At 33.2% G+C, this 17,458-nt stretch overlaps 1 pseudogene across 1 annotated transcript; it reads right to left on the reverse strand.

Moving 5' to 3' along the window:
* Positions 1–341: 341 nt before the first annotated feature.
* On the reverse strand, positions 342–798 carry LOC306665929 (small ribosomal subunit protein uS15-like; annotated as a pseudogene). The gene has a single exon. The product of its transcript is annotated as a small ribosomal subunit protein uS15-like (transcript).
* Between the last annotated feature and the right edge of the window lie 16,660 nt (positions 799–17,458).

The following is a 17,458-nucleotide window of genomic DNA, read 5'->3' on the forward strand; positions in this document are numbered from 1 at the left end:
TTTGTGGCCTATAAGATAACTGTATCTAGGTGGGTTTATCTGTCTGTCTTTTATTCTATTCCATTGACCTTTATGTCTATTTTGAAGCAAATGCCAGGATCTTTGTTATATTTCTGTAGTACAATTTGAGGTCTGGTATTGAATGCCTCTAGTATCACTCTTCTTACTCAGTGTTGCTTTGGTTATTCCAGGTCTTTTATTTTTCCAAATATATGTATATGTGTATATGTGTGTATGTGTGTATATATAAATATATATATTATATAAATTATATATATATAATTTTTTATATATATGTATATATAGTTAAATAATGCTTTTGCTTGAGTACATACACAAATTTATGCCACCAAGACCGAGGCTACGAATGACTCATATTTCCAATTTTAGGGAATAACTCCCTTGGTCTTATAATATCAAGCCAATTGGTGAGTTCAGCTCTATCATAATCAGGTGGAATTTATCATCCTTATCCTTTCTATTCCTCTTGAGATGCTTTTGAACAGCAACTGCTTTCTTAATTAATTGATAGAGATTCTCAGGAAGATCAGGAGCAAGTCCTTTGAACTTAAGGATTCTCAAGATTTTTTTGCCAGTCACAAAATGTACTTTTGCAACACCATGTGAGTCCCTCAGTATCACACGAGTTTGTGAGGGAATCAAACCCTTTTTGGCCAGTATGTAAATCTGCTCCTTCATGTCATCAGATTTCAGCTTCAACCAGGTGGGGACGCTGCAATAGGGCAGAGTCGACTGGGACAGGCTCTTTGTAGCAGGGTGAGCATGCATGCGACCCATGATGGTGGCAGTCAGGCAGCAAATAAAGCATCATTGATATTTAACGCAAATTTTATTGAATCTGTATAACACTTTTGGTGGTATGGAGGTATTGACAACACTAATTCTGTCTAAGGTCATGGGAAGTCTTTTCATCTTCTATGTCTTCTTCAATTTTTTTTCTTCAGTGTACTTTAGTTTTCAATATATAGGTATTTTAACTTCTTGGATAGATTTATTCCCAAATAAGTTATTTGTATTTTTTTGATGCTGTTATAAATGGGATAGATTTCCTGATTTCTTTCTTAGCAAAATCATGGGTGGAGTATAGTATAAAGATTGACTTATGTACATTGATTTTTGCATTCTACTATTGCACTGAATGTGTTTATCAGTTCTACAATTATTCTGGTGGAGTTTTGAGTCTCTTAGATATAGTATCATAAGTAAAGAGCTAATTTGACTTCTTTTCCTATAGGTACCCCTTTAATTTTTTATTTTTATATGATTGCTTTGGCTAGAGTTTCAATAGCTATGTTCAAAAGGAGTGTTGAGGGTGGGTATCCTTGCCCTGTTCTTGACTTCTGAAAGAATGCTTTCAGTTTTTTTTCACTCAGTATATTGTTGGCTTGGGTTTGTCAGTCTTCACAATGTTGTGGTAAGTTCCTTCTATCCCCAGTGTCTCCAGCATTTTTAACAGAAATAGGTGCTGAATTTTGTTGAAAGATTTTTTTAGCATCTATTGAGCAATCATGTGATTATTGTCTTTAACTGTATTTATGTGGTGAATTACATTTATTTATTTCTGTATGATGAACCAACCTTACACCCACTTGATCATGGTATATTATCTTTAAATGTGTTTTTGAACATGTTTTTTAACATTTCATTAATGATTTGTATGTATGTTCATCAGGGATATTGGTCTGAAGCTTTCTTTCTTTGAGGTATCTTTGTGTGGTTTTGGTATCAGGAAAACCTGGCTTCATAAAATGATTTAGGAAGTATTACCCCCTTTTCTATTTCATAGAATATTTTGAGGGAAATTGGCATTAGTTCGTCTTCAAACATCTAATAGGATTTGACTAATGCATCTGGTCCTGGACTTTTATTTTTTGGAAGGCTTTAAATTGCTGCTTCAATCTCATGACTTGATCTTCATCTGTTTAGGTCTTCTACATCTTCATGATTCAATTTGGGTAGGTCTTATGTGTCTACAAATTTGTCAATATCTTCTAGATTTTCAACTTATTAGAGTATAAGTTTTCAAAATAGTTTCTGATGATCTTCTGGATTTCAGAAGTATCATGGTGATATCCCCGTTGTATCTTTAATATTTTATTTTTATTTTCTCTCCTCTCTCTTGCTTTTAGTTAGTTTGGCTAAGGATTTTCTTGTCAAAGTATCAACTCTGTCGCACTGATGCTTTGTATTATTTTTATTTCAAATTCCATTAATTTTAACTCTGTTCTTAAATATTTCCTGTCTTCTGCTCATTTGAAATTCTTGTTTTCCTTTTCTTGGAACTTGAGGCATAATATCAGATCTGGGACTCTATCTTTTTATGTTGGTACTCAATACTATAAACTTTCCTCTTAGAACTCATTTCATACTGTCTCGGAGATTTTGATATACTGTATATCTGTTCTCATTTGTTTTTAAGAACTTTTTAAAATTTCTGTTCTGATTTCTTCTATGATCTATTCCTCATTCCAAAATCATTACTATTTTTATAAAATTATGACTACTCATAAATAACATCTGTATACTTAAAATTTATGTAGAGTATATTTGTGTGATATTTCTTTTTCATCTCTTTTACTTCTTACATTCATTTTTCTTGGTAATAAATGTGCTTCTTTCAAAAATGCTCATAGTTAGGTCTTCATTTTTTATTTTCTCTAATAATCTCAAGACATTTTTTATGGAAGTGTTGAGATCACTTACAGAAAGTAATTATGAATATGACTATTGTGACTATTGCTGGAATAACAATGGAATTGCAAACATTTTTGATGTGTTTTATCATCACTTTATGTATGTATCCAATAGTATGATTGCTGAGTCATGTAGTATTATTACTTTTCATTTTTGTGGGAATTTCCCTTTTCTTTTCCTTAAATACTATACTAATTTACTTTCCCACTAGCTATGTTTTTTCCTCCACATTCCCAACAATATTATTTTTCATTTTTTGATAATAGTCATTCAAACAGAAATGAGTTGGTATTTCATTGTGGTTTTAATTTATATGCATATGACAATTAGCAATATTGAGAAATGTTTCATTTTTTTAATTGGTATTATCTATCAGAAATATCTATTCAGGATCTTTGGCCATTTTTAAATTTTATTGTTTATTTTCTTAAAATTTATTCAAATTCCTTGTATATTTTGGATATTATCCCCTTGTTGAACATAGGGTTTACAAATGTTTTCCCTCATATGTTGGTTGTCTTTTCACTCTGTTGATTGTCTTCTTTGCTGTGCAGGAGCTTTTAAGTTTGATGTGAATTAATTGGTTCTTTGTGCTTCTAATGCTTTTGTTTTCAGCATCAGAACTAATAAAATAACTGCACAGAAGAACATCTTCTAGTAGTTTTCAAACTTTAGGACTTTTGTTAAAGACTTTAGCCTATTTCATTTTATTTTTGTATGAGGTGTAAAATAAAGGTCTAATTTTATTCTTTTGTGGATATAAAATTTTCCCAGCATGATGTACTGAAGAGACTGTCCTTTCCTTACTTGGCAAGTTTGTTAACTCATTGACTTCATGTATATGGATTTGTTTTGGGAATTTTTGTTCTGCTTCATTAATTCATGTGTGTAATTATGTCATTATCATGCTTATTTGATTATAAAAGTTTTATAGAAGATTTTGAAATCAGGTGGCATAATGCCACCCATTTTATTTCTATTTCATTTAATTTTTTAAATTTTTTGCTTGAGATTGTCTTGACTATTAGGCATTTCTTGTGGTTCCACATATATTTCAGACTTTTTTTTTAAAGTCATTAAAATTTTGGTAGTTATCACAGTGAGTCTGTCTCTTGCTTCCATTAAAATGGACATTTTAACAATAATATTAATTCATCCAATTCATAAATGTGAGATATTTTTGCATTTGTGTCTTCAATTTTTATTGACATTTTACAATTTTCAAGCAGATAGACTTTCACCTTCTTGATTAAACTTATTCCTAAATATTTATTTTTGTAACCATTAGAAATTAATTTTTTAATTTTTTTCAAACAGTTAATTATTAGCATATAGAAATATAAATAATTTCTGTATGTTGATATTATCTCCTAAATGTAAACAATTTTTTTGCTTTAACAGTTGTTTGATGGAGCACTAATTTTCTATCTATTAAATCTCAACATCAATAACCATGACAATTTGATGACATTATTATTGATTTGTATTCTTTTTTTTTTTCTTCTTCTTGTGTGATTTTTCTTGCTAAGACTTTTATTATGTTGAATAGAAGTGGAAAGAGCAGGTATCCTTGTCTTATTCCTAATTTTAGAAAAAACTCTTTCAACTTTTATTTATAAATTTTGATGTTAGCTATGAGTTTATCATATATGGCCTTTATTTTGTTGAGGCATATTTATTCTTTATCTACTTTTGATAGTTTTTGTAATGAAAATATGTTGAATTTTGTGAAATGTCTTTTATATATATATATTGAGAATATCACATGGTTGTTTACCTTCTTTTTTTGCATTGTACCACACTGATTAATTTATATATGTTGAATTATCCTTGATCCCAAGGATAAATGTGACTGAATCATAGTGATTCTTTTATATGCTTTTGCATTTTATTTGCTATTTCTTGAGAATTTTTCATTACTGTTCAATCAGAGACATTGCCTTATAACTTCCTTTTCTTATAATGTCCAGGGATTGGCTTTTGTATTAGGTTTACTGCTAGTCTTATAATAATAAGACTTATAATAAGCCTTATAAATAATTCTTATTCAATTTTACAAGTTTTTTGCAAAATATTGATTTTAATTCTTAATTGTTTTAAAGAATGTGACATGAATTCTTCTGGTTTTGGAAATTTTTATGGGACTTTTTAATTACTGATTTCATCTTATTTTTTATTATTTTCTTGTTCAAATTTTCTGTTTCTTCATGATTCACGGTAAGCTAAATGTTTTGCAGAATTTGTTCTTTTCTTCTAAGTTATTTAATTTCTTACAATATAATTGTTGGTCTCATCATACTTATATTGCTATGGTGTCTGTTGTAACGTTTCCTCTTTAATTTCTAATTTTGTTCATTTAAATCTCCTCTTTTTATTAGTCTAGATAAAGGCTTTTTGATTTTGCTTATCTGTTCAAAAGTCAACTCATTTAACCATTGATCTTTTCTGTTGTTTTTGTGTCTTGTTTTGATTTATTTCTGCTATGCTCTGTTCTTCATTGTTACTTTTCTTATAATAACTTTATGTTCTGTTTATTATTGTTCTAATTAATTGAGAAGAAATGTTTTATGTTTTATTTTTTATTTGAGGTCTTTATTCTGCTATGATATTCTATAATTTCAATCATTCTATCATGCATATAACAATAACAATAATAATAATATCTTGTTGACTTGATGTGCATTTCCACAATTGTCAATGTTGGTTCTGGATATCTTTTCTTGCTATGTATCTTCACTTGTTTAATGATTCCTCTTATGAACATCCTTATCACATTATTTTTCCATTTCTCTAATTGATTTGCAGAGTTAAGGTCATATTTAGAGGAGGAATTCAAGGACATACAAACTGTCTGAAAGAATTATTAATGTAGTCATGATTTTTGCTAGCTTGACTGTGTCTTCAATTTGCGTAAAGTGGAAACTCAGAAGAAAAGATGAAAATAAATTCAGAAAAAATGATAATATGGAGAAGGAATTATAAATGTCAGGTGTTTGTAAAAGCAGAGGTGGTACCATTGACTTGTCCAGAATTAATCTGATTTCTCCCTCACATCCTTTAACTTGTATGTGTACCAAAATCTATAATTATAGTAAAAAAATGATCTGTTGAAGAAGATAGGAAAAAATGAAGGGACCATATAAATAATCTTTAAAATACACACACAAAGCAGATGACTGCTGTAAGATACCAATTTTTAAAAATGTTGATATGTCCTAGTTTGTATAACGAAGATTTTAAAGTCTAAGCATTTTTTAAACTAGCTCTTTTTTGTCCCACTTAGTACTCTCCAGATGCTGCAATTTTATTTCTGCCATTCCTTACGCTTAAGAAAAAGTAAGAATATTTAAATAAGTTGCATCAGAATTTTTTAAAACACTGCTTAGAATAATAAAATTGTGCTAATATTCTGTAAAATAGTACAGAAAGAAGAAAACTCTTGTTCATCCTGGGTGATCTTTCTTATTCTAAATTTGAGAATTGGACCCAAAGCCCCAACAGTGGAGAAGTTATAAGCAATTTTATTATATTTATAATTAAAATTTATTTTACTGGCTCATTAAACTTCCTAAAATCCACTTAAGTTAGAACAGACCAAATACCAACACCATTATCTCTTCTAAGCTCAGTTTCTGAATCATGAAAAAGGTTATTAAAGCTTTTTTTTTCTCCTTTCTAAATAAAGTCATTCCATATTAATTCTTTAATATGGAAAATCAATTACATCTCATTATATTACTATGTCTTCTTACTACAATTCAGTATGTGTCAACTACTAGTTTGTTATTATAAGCTGAAATTCTCATAAAGGTATTTATTTTCTCAAGCTGTTTCAATTTTTAGGAGATTTTCTCCTATAGTATTTCACTTTTTGAAAAAACAATGTTGTTAAGTATTAGTAGGAATTTTGTAGATTAAGAAAGTATTTAAGACATTAAATTTTATTTTTGATATCTGATATGTCCTGTACATATTTTTGAAACACTTGAACTTAAAGTATACTATAAAATTCACAGTCTTACATCTGTTACACTCTAAAGTTATCATTCATTTTTATTTCTACATTTACTTTTTTGATTCTTGACAAGAAAACTATCATGCAACTATAATGCCCTCAATGTTATTTGCTTCTGTTGCCTTATTACCAAAATGCTTTGCTTCATAGTAGCTTTCTCTTCTTTATCTCTTTTTGCAACACCAATTTCCTTCTCTCTTTTTCAGATCTGCAGAAAACATTTGTAAAAATCAAGAACTAAATCAAAACCACTATCCTATGCATAGTTAACATTGGTATTTAAATTTCCATACACCAGGATGCTTCTCTCTGCCTTGAACCATAAGGTTCCAAGAATAAGAATTGTTCATAATTCTGTGCCTTATGTAATTTGGTGATATATTTACACTTTACTGATACATTGTTAACCTATTTATCAGTGTCCTGATTTTTCTAAGATTATAGTCAATAAAACTATTTCTGAAAAAGCCAGTTTTTTGATTATTTAATCTGCTAGGAATTTAACAAGATTTCCGTATTGAAACCAAGTCACCAGGGATGGACTGATGCAATTCATAGAATTCATATTAGAAAAAATATTTAATAAGTTAATCTATCTATAATTTGGTCTTCCTAGCATTTTTCAGGATCCAGAAAAGCAAATTAGTCAGAATTTGGAGTTGTTATTTTATGTATAAAAAGTTAAAATATTTGATAATCAAGTAATGTTAACTAAGCAGATATATGATTTAAGGTATAAAATCCAAACTTATTTTTTACTTCTTCTTTTAGTTATACTAGAAGAAATGGTACAGGGATTGGTGAATAATACTCTTTACTTAGTGTCATATTCTCTACCATAACATAAAACATATAAATGTGTTTTTAGATCTCGCACTAATGATACTGGTTAAAAAAAAGCAAATAGAATTAAAGGAGCTCAGCAGTTAGAAATTATGAAGTGGATTTCTATTGAGGAATAAGTTATACAAGGAAGAGCTTCAGAAGTTTGAATATGGAACCTTCAGTTTTTGGGCAAAAAGAAAACTGCTCATGCATAGGCTAAGAATCAATAATATCTAGTAAAGAACAAATTTAGGAAAAAGAAAAACAACTGGGGAAATTTAAATTGAAATCCCCCAATCCAACAAATTTGGAAGATGAACAAATTCCAATCTGCAAGCTTAGAGAAAATTAATTGAACAATGATGCTATTAAATAGGTCACACCTAGTCATAAAGACTTTTTATACAAATGTTCCACATTAAATATTTCTACCTTTAAAATTCTAACTTAAAGTAACTAACTGATCCCCAAGTAGCTTAGTTGCCTTCCAAAACAAAAAAATCTACTTAAAACAATTCTAAGAAATGTTAACTCAAGGTTCACCTAAAATCTTAAAAAAAAAAAAAAATCATAGTGCTCAGTAAGTTTATTAAAATAATATAAAAGTATATTTTTATAGAAACAGAAAGAAATTAGCAACCAAAAAAAATAGCATAGAATAATTGTCTTTAATAGGGTACAGGATGAGTAAGGAAGTTGTGTGGTACATGAATGAAAATGAATAGATAAAATGAGATAAAGTTTTGCACTGACCAAGGATGATAATATGGCACTAAAGAGTATTACTCACCCAACTCTCTCCAAATTAGGTTAAATATAAATGGCTTCATTATATGTCTATTAGCTAAGATGTATAAACCAAAGTAAAGCATATTTTAAACACTGCTTAATTTGGTTAACAGAAAGTATTAATGTATGTCATATTCATTGCCTATCAATTATTTTAATTTACCTGAACTCTATGAATAGTCACATTGGTTTTTAAGTTTCATTTCAGTTTACTATCTAATTTATTCCTCAAATGACTATTTTGTCATGAGTAAAGTGGTTGCATGTAAACCTCTAAAATTTATTAAAAAATGAATAAAGCAGAATAAAAGAATTAAAAGAGATGAAGGAAGTGATTGAGAGAAGGTAAACAAGAAAGGTAAAAGAAAGATAAGTCTGAAAAGCTGGGAATTGTAGATTTTTCCCTTTCACTGTTAATCCTTCCCTTTAGCTTTCTCTTCTTCTGTTTTTAATTTTTCCTCCTGTAAGACATTTGTATTTCTAATCACATCTTTACTAAATGTAAAACCTTACTTTGTTTCCACAAAAGAAAATTTTATAGAGGAGTTTTAATTCAGCTGGACAGTGAAGAATGGGACCCAAGTAAGTAGGAAGTACCAGAGCTTTGCTCCTCTACTTTTCCATCCCTCCACTCAGGATCTTCTCTTGTACCCTCTGCACATTTCCACAAGCACCATTGCGATTGCTGAAGTCAGGAAATCCAAAGAACTCACATGAGCCATGTTGGCAAATTGATAATAACAGTATGATAATTTACTACAGATATAGTAAATAAGTTAGCATATGGACAAGAAATTCAGTAAAAGAAAAAGTAAGCAAAGAGAAACTGTTATTTACTCTGGTGCCAAACCAAGCAAATGCTTTTGGACTTCAGAAAGCAAAATGTTATTTTATCATAATATTTTAATGGTTAATGCTTAAGTGTTAAGAAACAAAAGTACAGTAATGTGTTGCACATACAAGCAAGCTCGGTATAAAGAATTGATAGACCTTAGTGGTGAAGGAAAGGGAATGACAATAATGAAACAGAACCCCACAGTCTTCTCTAATCATGAGTAGAGACATGAATGCTTATGTGTGTACTACTTGCAGTTTCTTTCTCTTCCTCACCTTGCTCTTCATGAATAGCTCCTCCAGCAATTTCCTTCTCTCTGAATGATAATTGCTCATATAAGCATAATGGTTTGACAGCATTTTTTAAATATCAAAGGTATACTGAAGCCATCCTCACTAATTTATAACACAATAACTATATTTATATTGGTGACTTTTTAATCTGAACAGACCAAAGCACTTCACACCTAAGCATGTGTCATTGACCTAATTTTTTAAATATTGGGAAGAAAAACCCTTAGGTTGACATATATGACTTTGCACAAGATTGTTCAACAAATCAGATGCATGACTTTGAATAGAACCTAGGACTTTAATTGGGACTTTCTCCAAAGTTTATTTCTTTGCTTTGCAAAAATCCCACACCTATTAGCATTTGAAATTTAAAAGAATGCCATTTAATATATTTATTCGTAATACCATTTGCTATGAAAATTACTGGGTTAGTTCTAATTTCTATTAACTTTGCTTCTATAAAAATAAACATTTCATTTCAGAGAGATTTTTACATACACACACATCCCTTAAATACCCAAACACTGGGTGATATATCTTCTCAAGAGGTATGTCAGTGATTAAACATCTAGAAGATTGAAACTAGATACTTATTTCTCCATCCTGTACAAAATCCAACTCAAAGTGGATCAAAGACCTAGGACTTAGGAAATTTTGTAACTTCTGGAAGAAAAGAGACACAATTCAACATGTAGGAACAGGCAGCAACTTCAAGAATGTGATTACCATAGCTCAGAGAATATTAGCAAGAATCAATAAATATATAGAATGAAATTAATAAGTGATTTTTTCAAGATGGTGGACTAGAGGGTGGCTGCATTTCATGTTGCTCCAGGACTCAGGATTCAAAAGAGGAAATATTGAGAGACTTGGGACCAACTCAAAGCCGCCGGGTGAGTCTCTCCCATTGGGGAGGCGGCCCGGATGGGGCGGTAGTCCTGGAACGCAGGGAACTTTGTGAAGTAGAGTTGCCCAACAAGACACCCCTTCCGCACTGGAGCAGTGAACTCGGACAACTGGCAGCATCGTAGAGGAGGCCGCCCAGCACAGCGCTGGGACTTGGAGCAACCACTGGGGCTCCAGGTGGCTGCCCAGAGGAGGAGCTGCGCTGTGGGCGAGCTGTTTGGACTCAGAGCAACAGCTCCTGAACACCGGAGGATGAGGAGGAACGTGGCAGGTTGCTTGGACTCGAAGTGACTGCACCAGAGCTCTGGGCGGCTGCTCAGAGGAGGAGACAAGTGGTGAGTTGTTTGGACTCAAAGCGACCGCTCCTGAACACCGGGGGGCTGCCCAGAGGAGTGCGGCGGGTCACTTGGACTCGGAGTGACTGCCCAGGGCTACGGGCGGTTGGCGGGAGGAGGAGGTGCGCAGTGAGTTGCTTGGACTCCTAGCGACTACTCCGGAACACCTGGCGGCTGCCTGGAGGAAGAGGAGTTTAGCAGGTCACTGGGATTTGGAGCAACTATACAGGGTTCCAGGTGGCTGCTCAGAGGAGGGGTTGCATAGCCAGGCAATTAGGTGCAGAGCAGGGTCCCAGGACCTAGGAGGCTTCTTGGTGGAAGAGCGGCACAGAGATATGCTTAGGGGCGGAGCAAAGGTTCCAGGACAGATTCTCTGAGAAGAGGCAGCCTAAGGAGACTCATCTGCGAAGGGTGAGGCTACCAGACCCAGGAGGTAGGTCTGGCAGCCCAGCCCAGGCGGTAATGGATTGAGGGGAACTTCTAGGCAGGAAACTGACCAGCAAGACCTCCCCACCGGGTGAGTCTTCCCTGCCGGGTGAGGTTTTCCCACAAGGACAGTAAAACTAGAGACACAGGCCCAAACAGGCCTTGCCTCGTCCACAGCCTAGTTCCCCTTTGGATGACCATTGGTCAACAAGTGGAGGCACCTCGGCCCACTAGAAGGCGATATACCCCACCTGAAGGCCACCACCCCTAGAAAGGCAGCTTTCTTGTGGAGCACCGCATTATCAACTTCCTCCAAGACTTCAGGCGACTGAAGGCTAAGAGGGGATATACTAGAAATCTTCAGGGACATTATAAGCAATTGAGGAAATCTACAATATCTTAGCGGTCCACTGATACCTGAACAATATGAGAAAACAAGGGAAAAAAATGCCCCAAACAAATCTAGATGTTACATCAATAAAACCCAATGACAGCATGGCAGAAGAAATGACAGAAAAGGAGTTCAGAATGTACATAATTAAAATGATCAGGGAAGCAAACGATGACATGAAAGAGCAAATGCAGGCATTGAATGATGAGATGAAACAGCAAATGCTGGCATTGAATGATTGCACCAATCGACAGTTAAAAGAGCAAATACAGGAAGCAAAAGATCATTTCAATAAAGAGTTAGAGATATTGAAAAAAAACAAACAAACAAAAATCCTTGAAATGAAGGAAACAATAAACCAAATTAAGAACTCCATAGAAAGTATAACCAATAGGATAGAACACTTGGAAGACAGAACCTCAGATATTGAAGTCAAAATATTTAACCTTGAAAACAAAGTTGACCAAAGAGAGAAGATGGTAAGAAATCATGAACAGAATCTCCAAGAACTATGGGATATCATGAAGAGGCCAAATTTAAGAATTATTGTGATTGAGGAAGGCTTAGAGAAACAAACCAAAGGAATGAACAATCTATTCAATCAAATAGTATCAGAAAATTTCAAAAATCTGAAGAATGAAATGGAAAATCAAGTTCAAGAGGCTTATAGGACTCCAAATACACAAAATTACAACAGAACCTCACCAAGGCACATTATAATGAAAGTACCTAACATACAAAATAAAGACAGAATTTTAAAGGCTGTGAGAGAAAAGAACCAAATTACATTCAGGGGAAACCAATACAGATATCAGCAGATGCTTCAATCCAGACCCTAAAAGCTAGAAGGGCCTGGAACAACATTTTTGAAGCCCTGAAAGAAAATGGATGCCAAACAAGAATCTTATACCCAGCAAAACTCACCTTCAAATTTGACAATGAAATAAAATCCTTCCATGATAAACAAAAGCTAAAAGAATTTACAAAAAGAAAGCCAGCATTACAGAACATTCTCAGCAAAATATTTCATGAGGAAGAGATGAAAAACAAAGAAGCAAATCAGCAAGGGAAGAATTATCCTAAAGGAATTGTCAAATAAAGGAGGAACCAAGCGGTGTCAAATAAATATATAAATGAATAAATAAATAAGTAAAATTTTAAAAAATGAACCAAAAGACCAGGAATACAAATCATATCTCAATAATAACCCTGAATGTTAATGGCCTGAATTCATCAATCAAAAGACATAGACTGGCAGATTGGATTAAAAAGAAAGATCCAACAATATGTTGCCTGCAAGAGACTCACCTCATAGAAAAAGATACCCATAGACTAAAGGTGAAAGGATGGGGAAATCATACCATGCACATGGACTCAGCAAAAAAGCTGGAGTATCCATCTTCATTTCAGATAATGTGGACTTCAAGTCAAAGTTAGTCAGAAGGGATAAAGAAGGACATTTCATACTGCTTAAGAGAAGCATAAATCAGCAAGATATAACAATCATAAACAGCTATGCCCCAAACAGTGGCTCACCCATGTATGTCAAACAAATTCTTGTCAATTTCAGAAACCAAATAGACCATAACACAATAATACTAGGTGATTTTAACACGCCTCTCTCACCACTGGACAGATCTTCCAAACAAAAATTGAACAAAGAAACCATAGATCTCAATAACACAATCAATAATTTAGACTTAACAGACATTTATAGAATATGCCATCCAACCAAGAGTGAATACACTTTCTTCTCAGCAGCACATGTATCCTTCTTTAAAATAGACCATATATTATGCGACAAAGCTAATGTTAGCAAATACAAGAAGATAGAGACACTACCTTGTATTCTATCACATCATAATGGATTGAAGTTAGAAATAAATGAAAGTGTGAAAAACAGAAACTACTCCAACACCAGGAGATTAAACAATATGCTATTATATGATGAATGGATAACAGAAGATATTAGACAGGAAATTAACTAATTCTTAGAGGTAAATGAGAACAAAGAAACATCATATCACAATCTCTGGGACACTATGAAAGCAGTACTCACTTAGAGGAAAATTTATTTCATGGAGCACATTCAATAAAAGAAGTAAAACTCAACAAATAAACGACCTAACACAACAGCTCAAAGCCCTAGGAAAAGAAGAACAGACCAACACCAAAAGTAGTAGAAGACAGGAAATAGTTAAACTCAGAGCTGAAATCAACGAATTTGAAACAAAAGAAACAATACAAAAAATTGACATAATAAATAGTTGGTTCTTTGAAAAATTAAACAAAATTGATAAAACTTTAGCCACACTAACAAAGAGAAGACAAGAGAAAACCAAAATCACTAAAATTCAGAATGAACAAGGAAATATCACAACAGACACGAGTGAAATACAAAACATAATTAGAAGCTATTTTGAAAATCTATACTCCACAAAATAGAAAATTTCAAAGACATCACCAGGTTTCTAGAGACATATGAATTGCCTAAACGGATGGAGGAGGACATACAAAATTTAAATAGACCAATTTCAAGTAATGAAATAGAAGAAGTTATCAAAAGCCTACCAACAAAGAAAAGTCCAGGACCAGATGGGTTCCAGCCAAGTTCTACAAAACCTTTAAAGAAGAGCTCATTCCAATACTTCTCAAAGTATTCCATAAATTAGAAGAGGAGGGAACCTTTCCAAACTCATTCTATGAAGCCAGTATTACCCTGATACCTAAACCAGACAGAGACACATTGAGGAAAGAAAATTTCAGACCAATATCCTTAATGAACATAACCCAAAAATTCTCAACAAAATTTTAGCAAATCACATCCAAAAATATATTAAAAAGATAGTGCACCATGATCAAGTGGGTTTCATCCCAGCGATGCAAGGTTGGTTCAACATCAGGAAATCAATAAATATAATTCACCATATCAATAGACTTAAAGTCAACAATCACATGATTATTTCAATAGATGCAGAAAAAGCATTTATTAACATACAGCACCCCATCATGCTCAAAACACCAGAACAAATAGGGATAGTGGGAACATTCTTTAACATTGTAAAGGCCATCTATGCTAAGCCCATGGCCAATATCATTCTAAATGGTGAAAAACTGAAAGCATTCCCCCTAAAAACTGGAACAAGGCAGGGATGCCCTCTTTTACCACTTCTATTCAATATCGTCCTTGAAACTCTAGCCAGAGCAATTAGACACACCAAAGAGATTAAAGGGATACGAATAGGAAAAGAAGAACTCAAACTATCCCTATTTGCTGATGATATGATTATATACTTAGAGGAACCAGGAAATTCCACCAGAAAACTTTTAGAAATCATAAGTGATTTCAGTAAAGTAGCAGGATATAAGATCAATGCACATAAATCTAATGCATTTTTATACATAAGTGATGAATCTTTGGAAAGAATAATTAGGAAAACTACCCCATTCACAATAGCCTCGAAAAAAATAAAATACTTGGAAATCAATCTCACAAAAGAGGTAAAAGACCTCTACAATGAGAACTACAGAACACTAAAGAAAGAAATTAAAGAAAACCTTAGATAATGGAAAGATCTCCCATGTTCTTGGATAGGCAGAATTAATATTGTCAGAATGGCCATACTACCAAAAGTGCTATACAGATTCAATGCAATTCCAATTAAAATCCCAATGATGTATCTTACAGAAATAGAGCAAGCAATTATGAAATTCATCTGGAAGAATAAGAAACCCAGAATAGCTAAAGCAATCCTTAGCAGAAAGAGTGAAGCAGGGGGTATCACAATACCAGATCTTCAACTATACTACAAAGCAATAGTAACAAAACCAGCATGGTATTGGTACCAAAATAGACAGGTAGATCAATGGTACATAATAGAGGACATGGACACAAACCCAAATAAATACAATTTTCTCATACTAGACAAAGGGGCCAAAAATATGCAATGGAGGAAAGATAGCCTCTTCAACAAATGGTGCTGGGAGAATTGGAAATCCATATGCAACAGAATGAAACTAAACCCATATCTCTCACCATGCAGGAAACTAAACTCAAAATGGATTAAGGACCTCGGAATCAGACCAGAGACCCTGCATCTTATAGAAGAAAAAGTAGGTCCAGATCGTCAACATGTTGGCTTAGGACCAGACTTCCTTAACAGGACTCCCATAGTACAAGAAATAAAAGCAAGAATCAATAACTGGGATAGATTCAAACTAAAAAGCTTTCTCTCAGCAAAGGAAACTATCAGAAATGTGAAGAAAGAGCCTACAGAGTGGGAGAAAATCTTTGCCAATCATACTTCAGATAGAGCACTAATCTCCAGAATCTATAAAGAACTCAAAAAACTACACCAAGAATGCAAATAATCCAGTCGACAAATGGGCTAAGAAAATGAATAGACACTTCACAGAAGAAGATCTATAAGCAATCATCAAACATATGGAAAAATGTTCAACATCTCTAGTAATAAGAGAAATGCAAATCAAAACCACCCTACGATTCCATTTCACCCCAATTAGAATGGCGATTATGAAGAATGCAAGCAACAACAGATGTTGGCGAGGATGTGGGGAGAAAGGTACACTCATTCATTGCTGGTGGGGTTGCAAATTAGTGCAGCCACTCTGGAGATTCCTTAGAAAACTTTGAATGGAACCACCATTTGACCCACCTATCCCACTCCTCAGCCTATATCCAGAGGACTTAAAATCAGCATACTATAGAGATACAGCCACATCAATGTTCATAGCTGCCCAATTCACAATAGCCAGATTGTGGAACCAACCTAGATGTCCTTCAATTGATGAATTGATAAAGAAATTGTGGTATATATATATATATATACAATGCAATATTACTCAGCCATAAAGAATGATAAAATTATGGCATTTGCAGGCAAGTAGATGAAATTAGAGAATATCATGCTAAGTGAGATAAGCCAATCTCAAAAAACCAAAGGACAAATGATATCACTAATAAGTGGATGATGACACATAATGGGGGGTGGGAGGGTTTAGTGTTAGGGTTAGAGTTAGGGTTAGGGAGTGGGGCAAAAATGGAGGAAGGAAGGACTGTATCAAGGGAAAAGAGGTGTGGGAGGGGTGGGGGGGAGGGAAAAAATAACAGAATGAATCAAACAACATTACCCTATGTAAAATTTATGATTACACAAATGATATGCCTTTACACAAATGGTAAGTACAAACAGAGAAACAACATGTATCTCATTTGTTTACAATTAAAAAAAGGCATTAATAAGCTTCTGCAATAGCAAAGGAAATTATTAGCAGTGTAAGATTTTCATTTACAAAATGGGAAAAATTCTTTGCCAACTACTCTTCTGATACAGTATTACTCTCTGATATATATATAAAAATTCAAAGAACTCAACATCAAAAACTTACATATTCCATTCAATAAATGTGCAAATGAATTGAATGGACAATTCTCAAGAGAAGAAGTGTAAATGGCTAAATTATATGAAAACATAGTCAACATTGTTAACCATCAGGGAAATGCAAATGAAAACCACATTGACTACCCAACTCACCATAGTCAGAATGGCAGTTATCAAGAATACAAATTACAATAAATGCTTGTGAGAATGCAGGGAAAACGGAATCCTTATATATTGTTGAAGGAAATGTAAATTGGTACAGTCACTATACAAATACATATGAGAGTTCTTCAAAATACCAAAAATAAAACTACCATATGATTCAGCTATATCACTTCTTGGTATTTACTTGAAAGAATTATAAAGTCAGCATACTTTAAAGAAACATGCATATCCATGTTTATAGCAGCACACAATTCAAGTTATACAGCAAGCCTAGGCATCTGTACACTGAGGAGTGAATAAAGAAAATATGGTGCAAATATACACAATAGATTTTTTCAGCCATAAAGAAGAACTAAATGGT

Source organism: Sciurus vulgaris (genome assembly GCF_902686455.1).
Source record: "Sciurus vulgaris genome assembly, chromosome: 7".
In the NCBI taxonomy this organism is placed as follows: Eukaryota; Metazoa; Chordata; class Mammalia; order Rodentia; family Sciuridae; genus Sciurus; species Sciurus vulgaris.